Source organism: Taeniopygia guttata, chromosome 33 (assembly GCF_048771995.1).
Source record: "Taeniopygia guttata chromosome 33, bTaeGut7.mat, whole genome shotgun sequence".
Classification (NCBI taxonomy): Eukaryota; Metazoa; Chordata; class Aves; order Passeriformes; family Estrildidae; genus Taeniopygia; species Taeniopygia guttata.
The window spans coordinates 3751451-3760195 of record NC_133058.1 but is presented as its reverse complement, the minus strand read 5'-3'; the positions used below and the strand labels follow the sequence as shown (position 1 = coordinate 3760195).

At 55.1% G+C, this 8745-nt stretch overlaps 1 long non-coding RNA gene across 1 annotated transcript; it reads left to right on the top strand.

Annotated features, from left to right (window-relative positions):
• Nucleotides 1-5695: 5695 nt before the first annotated feature.
• Nucleotides 5696-8344, top strand: LOC140681260 (uncharacterized). Its single transcript, XR_012052472.1, has 2 exons — nucleotides 5696-5819; nucleotides 6245-8344. It is a non-coding gene; the product is annotated as an uncharacterized lncRNA (long non-coding RNA).
• The last annotated feature ends 401 nt before the right edge of the window (nucleotides 8345-8745 follow it).

Sequence of the window (8745 nt, the reverse complement as noted above, 5' to 3'; positions counted from 1 at the left end):
ACTTCATGGGGAATCTGGGATGAAAATGGCCTTGTTAGGAAGGACAAAAGCGGAGGGAATGGGTTGGAAATTATTAGTAAAAATGTTCCATTGTACAGGGAAAGTTCACAAAATCATTCCCTGCTTTTTTCCTTTTCAGATTCTTTCAGCCATCCACTGAGAGGACCAGCTTGTTCTGGTGCTTTTCATGCACTGATTGTACTCTTGATTCATATCAGTGCTCGAGAGGTAGAAGCTTCTAAACTGAACACAGAAACAAACTCCCTCTGTCAGCCCATGTTCATCTTCTACATCATTTTCAAGATGTCCACGGGCATGTTGGAACGATTATCACACTGCTCTCCATTTCTGGCTGCAGGCTCGGGAGATTCTTTCTCTGCATTTCCTGACAATTCCTGGGAGCCCGTCATGGTTTCTTAGGCTAGAGCAATAACAGTGAAAATCTCACCAATGGCACAACTGCCCAGCCCACAAGGAAAAGAAAGAACAAGCTATAAAGTTCTTCAAATATTTATCCCACTTTTCTGCAAGAGTCGAGCTGCACACACACGGTGTGGGAAGCCAAGAGAAGCTGCAGCTGGTGGCACATCTTGTGACAGAAACTGCTCAAAGCTTCCTCGTTCTCCAGCAAAGGTTCTTGGAAAGAGCAAACAGGATTGTGGAGAAGATTCTGGGAAAACTGAAAGAGCTTTTAAGAAATGAAATGAAAATGGAAAGAAATAATCCAAGATGTTTTTCTCTGTTTATTTTTATGCTCCCCTTTTCCATCTTACACGACTTCCCCATCCCATTAATTGCAAATGGATCTCACTTCTAAGATCCACAATTTGGCAAGTTTTAGACACTCTAAAATAGCATGAGCTACACACATTTTACCTTCCCCTATTTTTTTTTTTTTTTTTTTTTTTTGGGTTTTTTTTTGGAAATCAATGATGGATAGGTAAGTGCAGTTCTTGGGTCAGGTACAAATTCAGCATTCAGGGAATGCGCTCCGATAGTGTTTGACCCTCAGCAGGGACAATGCACAGCAGCGCCTGTGCCCCTGGGCAGGAGTCCAGACTCTGGATCTGGGCTCAACACTGCAAAGTTCCCGTGTTTGGACAGAGGAAGGGGCTGTCCCCGGGGCGCACGGGGCTCGGCCGTGGGGCGAGCGGGGAACGGACACGCAGACAAACGGCCTCGGTGCTTCAGTTGCAGAGGCAGCAGCAGCGGCGGCGGCGGCAGCAGCGGCAGCAAAAGCAGTTTTTCTCTTCTTTCTCTTTCTCTTCTTTCTCTCCGGCTGTGGGACACCTTCCTCTCGGTGTCCCTCACCCGCTGTCCCTCCCCTCTCCCCGCCTCCTTCTCCCCCATGCCGGGCCGAGCCATGCCCTCGGCCCGCCCCTGGCCCCGGGCGGGGCTGCCCCGTCCCCGCCCCCGCCCGCCCCGCCGCGGTCTCGCCTCCGCCCGGCTCTGGGCGTGCTGGCGGTGGCGCTGCTGGGCGGGCATCAGTGCCTGGGGCTGGGGCATCGCCGCCCTTTGGCTCCGCCTGGCCCGAGCCCGGCCCCGGCCCCGGCCCCGGCTCCTCCCGGGCCCCGCGGAGGACACACGCGGCACGGCCGCGCCCGCCGCCTCCGCCGCGGCTTCCCCGGCCCGAGCTCCGCTGCTCAGCAGCGCGGCCGCCGGCCCCGAGCCTCCCGTGTCCCGTTCCCGAGACCGAAGGCCTGGGGATGGCCGGCCCGAGGCGGTTGAGGGGCGCTCGGGGGCCGCTCCTGGCCCTGGGCCGAGCGCTGACAGCCGCGTCCCGCCCGCAGGGAAGGCGCAGGAGGCGCTGCAGCAGCGCTACCGAGTGGGTTCGCTGCTGGGGTGCGGCGGCTTCGGCAGCGTCTTCGCAGCCACGCGGCTCTCGGATGGTGCCCCGGTGAGCGGCGGGGCCGGCGGCGGGCGCAGGAGGAGGAGGAGGAGGAGGGGGATGGAGGAGGAAGAGAAGGAGGAGGAGGAAGAAGAGAAGGAGGAGGAGGAGGAGGAAGAGAAGGAGGAGGAGGAGGAGGCAGAGGAGGAGGCGGAGCAGGAGGAGGAGGAGGGAGGAGGAGGATGGGGCTCAGCAGAGCGGGCGGCGAGCTGAACCCGGTGGTGCCTTTGGTTTGCAGGTGGCCATCAAAAGGGTGCCACGGAACCGCGTCCGGCACTGGGACGAGCTGGTGAGTGAGCGGGGCCAGCGGGAACAGCCGGGCCGTGCCGGGCGGGGATGAGGCGAGGCCCGGCATGGGGGAAGCCACCAGGACCCCTCGATGGGGAGCGGGCGTGGGGCCAGTGCAGGGCGCAGAGCATCCTGGGCTGGCTGAGGGGTTCCCCAGCCCTGGCAGGACATCAGTCCCACTGGTGGCACCGTGCTCCTCCCGCAGCCCGACGGCACCAGCGCACCCCTGGAGATCGTGCTGCTGGACAAGGTGTCCACTGGCTTCCCTGGTGTGGTCCAGCTGCTGGAGTGGCTTGAGCTCCCCAACAACATCGTGATGGTGCTGGAGCGGCCGGAGCGGTCTCAGGACCTCCTGCATTTCATTCGGGCACGGAGGTTCCTGTCTGAAGAGGTGGCACGGCAGCTGTTCCGCCAGGTGCTGGAGGCCGTGCGGCACTGCACCAGCTGAGGGGTTCTGCTCCGCGACATCAAACCAGAGAATATCCTGGTTGACCTGGCCACTGGCCAGGCAAAATTGATCGACTTTGGCTGTGGCACCTACCTGCAAGACACAGCCTACACTCACTTTGCAGGTGAGCCCGGGCAGGGGTGTGCTCCCGGTCCCGCCATCTCATGGCCCAACATCTCACAGGCCAAGCTGGGTGTGGCAGCGAGGATCCTCCCTTTTGCTGCCAGTCAGGGTACTGAGCCTTCCCCTGAGTTGCTTTTGAGCGGGGCTGGGTGGGGAGGCATCTTCCAGCCCTACTGGCAGCCTTTGCCCACCACTCTGCCTGGGGCTGGGGTTGGAGCAGCAGCAGCCAGCCCGACAAAAGCACCCGTGGGTGGGGGTAGCAGAGGAGGGGGCCAGAACCAGTGCACCAGCCAGTTTGGTGTGCAGGTGAGAGGAAGGGCCTTGGGCTGCTCCACTCACCTTGTTTGCCTTGGCTTCATAATATTTTTAGGGCACTGCAGGCAGGGAGGATAAGGAGATGATTTTTCCCCCAGCCCTGAGTGGGTTTTTGCTTTGCATGTCACGGTCAGGCCTTGCCGGGGCTTCTGCTGCCCTCTTCCATCACCAGTGGCTTCTTGTCCAGCCCTGAGTTTGTACACAAGTCCCAGGTGCTGGCGAGAGTGCAGCAGTCGCCCCGTGTGCCACTGGGGCGGCCCCTGCACGCCCAGGGATGCTGGGGCCAGGCTCTGGAAGCAGCAGCATCCCCCTGATGAACTCCATCTGTATTCCATAGGAACACTGTCATACAGCCCCCCAGAATGGACCCACTTGGGCTGGTACCATGGCGAGGCAGCAACGATCTGGTCCCTGGGCATCCTGCTGCACCAGATGGTCTGCGGGCAGCACCCTTTCAGGAGGGGCCGGAAGATCAGCTGGGACCATCAGCTCTCGCTGCCACAGCGGCTCTCTCCAGGTGGATCCTCATCTCTGGCCACGGGGGAATACCAGTGCTGGGAGACAGCAGCAGCTCGTGAGCATCTCGCTCTGGCAGCCGCTGAGGAGGTGCCACATGTCCTGCTCTCCTGCTCTCCTCCACAACAGGGAATTGATGGGAAAGTTTAGGCACAGCTCTGAGCACAAAAGCAGCATGGCCTGGGCATGGGAAGAGTGGGGCAAAGCAGACAGGAGCCTTCTCTAGCTGACCGGTGGTTTCTGGTTTCTCTGCCCAGAGTGCCAAGATCTTATCAGGTGGTGTTTATCCATGCACTTCTTGGACAGACCTTCATTAGAAGACCTGTTCTGTGATCCTTGGATACAGGATATTCACCTGCCATAGAAAAAGGGAGAGAGCCACATGCACACTTTGCTCCAGGGCCCTGGTAAGTTACAGGTCCACACATGCCCTGGCAATCAGAAGCAAGGAAACCCAGACTTTTTTCCCTGCCTGTACCAATGCACTGGGATTGTTGGGTGGGAACACGCAGCCCTTGTGCTGGAGCTGAGCTGCTCTGCCCAGCACTGGTGGCTGCCATCCGAGCTGGTTTTGCTTGTCCTGGTTCCCTGACAGCTGGGGCCCTGGGCAGAACCCTGACAGCCTGGTCTGACCCCCAGGGAAGGAGAAGGAGTCCTTGGAGAAGCTGTACCAGGCGGGGCTGCTGCTGCTGCTGGAGACAGCGACGACAACATCAAGGATGACACCTCTTCCTCAACCTGGCCACTGGCAGCTGAAGATGATGGACTTGTGGCACCGTCTTCAAAGCCAGGCTCCACAGCGAATTCGCAGATGAGTCCACAGCCGGGGAAATGCTCCCAGATTTGGGCATTGCTCAGACTGGCTGGGAACAAAAGTTTCTCCCTTTGCTGGAGCAGATGCAACTTCAGTCGCTGCCCAGCTGCTTTTTGGCAGGGCTGGGGGCGTGGGCTGGGGTGGATACAAGATGGGAGTTGGCTCCTGGCCCTGCCAACAGCCCCCAGCACCCAGCATGGCCTGGGCTGAGGCTGGGGCTGGGGCTGGGGCAGCCAGCCCGGCACAGAGAAACCCCCATGGCGGGAGCAGAGGTGGGACTCCAGAACCTGTGCAGGGGCTGCTTTGCTTTGCAGGCAAGGAAGGGCTTGGGCTGCTCCACTGCCCTTGTTTGCTTTGGGATCACCGTTATTTTGGGGGGCAGTGCAGGAGGGAAGAGAGAAAGTGTGGCCTTCTCTCCTCCATGGGTGGGATTTTCCCTAGCATGTAGGGGTTGGGCCTTCCTCAGACCTCTGACAGAGATAAGAGTTTTTTTCTTGTTTCCCCTTGTCTCTAATCTCTTTTCAACAGTTTGTTGTTTGTTTTTCTAGAGGAAGCTTTCTATGTAAGGTCCAGTTGGGATTGGGAAGTGCCTGGGAGCAGCTGCAGCGTGGATGGGCCGTGCCCTTGGAGAAGGCTGAGGACATCGTTTGGGACCAGCTTTTCTCCCAGCAGAGGATGGCGTGAGGTGAGTCCCCGTCTGCTTGGCATGGTGGGATCAGAGCTTTTGGGAGACGGCAACAAGCACAAGGAGGCTCCTGCTCTGGGCAGCTGCTGAGGGGCTGGATGTGCCGTGGCTGGCTGCAGGCTGGGAATGTCCTGCCCTCCTGCTCTGCTCCCAAAGGCAGCAGTGATGGGCAGCTCTGGGCACAGCTCTGGGCACGGCCAGCATGGCCTGGGCTCTGTGGGCAGCTGGGACAAGGGGACAGCAGCCTTCAGCTGACGGGCGCTATCTGGTTTCTCTCCTTGCAGCCTTGCTCTGCGGGTGCTGAGGCTGCTCTGGGCTCTGCCAGGGCTCTGCTGGGCTCTGCCCCGGGCACAGCTGGGCTGGCTCTGCCCTCACAGTGCTCTGACAGCTTTGCATCAGACGAGCCCGTTGGAGCACAGTGCCTGAGCTTTCTGCTTTGGCAGGTGAGTGAGACTCCCTTGCAGGCCAGGAGATTGCAGCTGGGAACACACATCCAATTGGCAAGGACCCAAACTCCCCATAGTCCCAGCTGAACCCCTGGATCTCCGCAGGAACGCCTGGATCTCCACTATTCATTCTTCATTTCTTTTTGGCTGGAATTGTGCAGTTGCACTTTCTTCCTCCTCTAGAAGTGCCATGAGTGGGCCAAAGCTGGCAAGTGAGCCGTGTTCCTGAGGCAGTGCAGTCTGGAGCTGATGGATGGAGAATTGCCCTTCCCACTTCCAAAGCAGAGCAAAAAGCCGTAAGTGGGATTTTTCATCCGTAAGAAACCCCTGACAATTTCAGAGGGAATGTGCAGCTCATTCCCAGAGTGAGAAGGAATGTCATCTTCTAAAGGATTTGGGGTTTGACAGAGTTGAGATTCCCAGTCCTGCCTGGAGCTGGAAGGGCCCCAATCAATTTCCTATTGCTTCGACCACAATTTAAAAAAAAGAATGTTGGAAACAAACCCCAAAAACTGTAAAAAAGGCTGTTGAGGTCAGTAAGATGGATCCATGCCATCAACACATTTACAATGTAAATAAGTGAGTTCTCTTTTTAAAAAGATCATTTACCTCTTAATGCAAAGTTACAGAAGTTGTTTCACTAACACTTGGATTTTATTTGTATCTTTTACAATTCATCTAATGTATTTTTTTTCTTTTTCCTTTTTTTTTCTTTAAGCAGAGGTCCTGGCCCTCTTCCAGCCAAAAGGGAAAGAGCCCCACCAAGCCTTGTTACCCACAGAAAACATGGTAAAACTGAACACTAAAGGACCTTGGGGGCATTATTCTGGAATTAAAAAGTTGCCAGCTCCATGGACAACAGAATTATTGTTCCTAACCTGAATGACATTGAGCAAAAAGAATGAAGAACGGTGTCACTAAAGTACTACTGACGTTTGCCAAAACACCTCCAGAGTTTCACCAAGGCATCAGTCATCAAAATGTTTTGAAAATGTAAAGACCAAGGTAGCCAAAGCACACAGTCACTAATTGCTGGGTATGTTCTCAGCTGAAGCTTGGAGGAATGGGGTTCCCTTGGAGGGCCCACCCTGTGGGGTGGCCAGAACTCTGTCAATGGGCTCTGCCTCGTAACGGAGTCAGTGAAGGGACAGTTACAGAAACCTGTGCTGTGGGACATGGGAATACAACGATCAGTGTGACAGGATTCACTCAGATTTCCCCTCAGGAGAAACCAAACCCTGTTACAGTTATAGAGGCTACAGTGTCAGAAGATTTCTGTGCTTTACCATCACTCCCAATTTCAGTAGAACTTGGGGTGCTGCAGCTGGTCAGTGTCAGTGTCACACCGCTCCCAGCTGCAGGGCCCGCATTTAGGGTCCTTCAGCAACGACCACACGGAAGACTTAGGGCCCAGAGAACATTTTCCACCCAAAGAGTGCCTTGGGTTTCCGAAAGCAAAGGATTCTGGTTCACCCTGTGCCCCATGTGCGCTGCCCCATCCCGTGGAGTTGACATGAATGAGCTGAATGGATTATTAGAAGAGGTAGTAAATGATACTGTTGAAATGCCCATTAGCACATCTATGAGCTCCAACAAACACAAATGGGGACTCCAGAGAACCGCATGGCCTTGGATTATCTGCTTGCTGGCCAAGGAGGAACCTGGGCTATCAGGGCACGGGGATGTTGCACTGCTAGCAGTGATGGGTTTGAAGGCCAACAGTCAGGAATCACCTTGACAGAAAGAGCAGTAGAAGAGTAGCAGAAAGAAGAAAATTCTTCTTGGTGGGATTGGCTTCATGGCTGCCAAATTAGAGGCTGCTGTGAAATGCATTGGTGGCAGGGCCTGTCATCATTGCAGTGTGTGCACTTGGTGAGTTGCTGTGACACTTTGTGCTGGGAAGTGGAGTATTGGGACCTTTCTTAAAAGAGACAGTCTCAAGAAAAGAGAGGCATTTGATAAATAACAGAGAATAGCAACTATTTAGGCATGTTTTAAAAGGAACGTGAATAGCTCTGAGTAATGAAGTTAAACTGCACTTAATTGTAGAACAAGAAGAGATGCCTTTATGCCTAATACCTAAATCTAAACTGTGTTACCGAAAGAATTATTACAAAGGTTGTAGTTGATTGTAGGTCTCAGGACCGATCAAAGTACCAAGGCCTGAACAGGTTGTGATCAGGGCCTGAACAGGCCCTGAGGCAAAGCTCACCTCTAGATGAACCTTCCAAGCAAATGTTGTATTTGTATCCACTCATTAAGGAAGCATGATTAACAACAGGATCAATGCATGTGTTCCTTGATAAAACATGGATTTATCTTTCTGTATTTAGAAACAGATAAGGCCCCATCTGGCCTTGTTTGGGGGTGAAGGATCAAAGTCAACTCCCTTGGTTCCTCCTTCAGCCCTGGCCAGGCTTTGGGAGAAAGCAGTCAGGAGAATGAAAGCAGATGTTCTCGCAGTGGCAGTGATGCCAGCTTGTTTGTTTAACAGTGTAAAAGCTGGGTCCTCTCACAGCTTTGGGGCTGGAGCCTCATTGCCTGCAGAGGTGGAGGCACCTGCAGGAATTCCCAGTGTCTGGGAGTGGCTCTCCAGTCCTTGGCTTCCCCCAGCTGATGTGTGGCTGTGGATGATGGTAAAGCCTGAGGCTAACTGGTGATGGATCTTTCCTTAATCACTCCAGGCAATCTCTGGTAGCAATGACTGGATGCATTGCTGAGCTTCTTTTGTAATGCTTTGCTAATGATGATGTGCTTTGCTGAGCTTATCCTTTTGTAATTCTTTGCAGCTGTGCATGATATAAATGACACAATTCCTTCAGTTGGTGTCTGTGTCTTTGGTGCTGACCCTGCCCACTGGTGAGACAGGGCCCCCTCCAGCCTAGAGTGTTACCTAGGAAGAGAAAAGCCATCACTCCAAATGTCCCCCCTTCCTCCTTGTTCCCCCCACTTTATACCATGAGCGTGATGCCTGCCCTATGGTCTGGGGTATCCCCAGGGTCAGTGGGGGTCACCTGTCCTGGCTGTGTCCCCTCCCAAGCTCCCCCGCAGCCCCAGCCCCTCTCCAGCATGGCCAGAGGAGGGGCAGGCCAGGCTTTGGCTCAGTGGGAGCTCAGCAAGAACAAAAGCATCTCTGTGTGCCCAGCCCTGTGCTCAGCACCCGGCCCAGCAGCAGTGTCTCAGTGAATGCTTGTGAATGGAGTCCTCCCTCCTTTGTCCAGG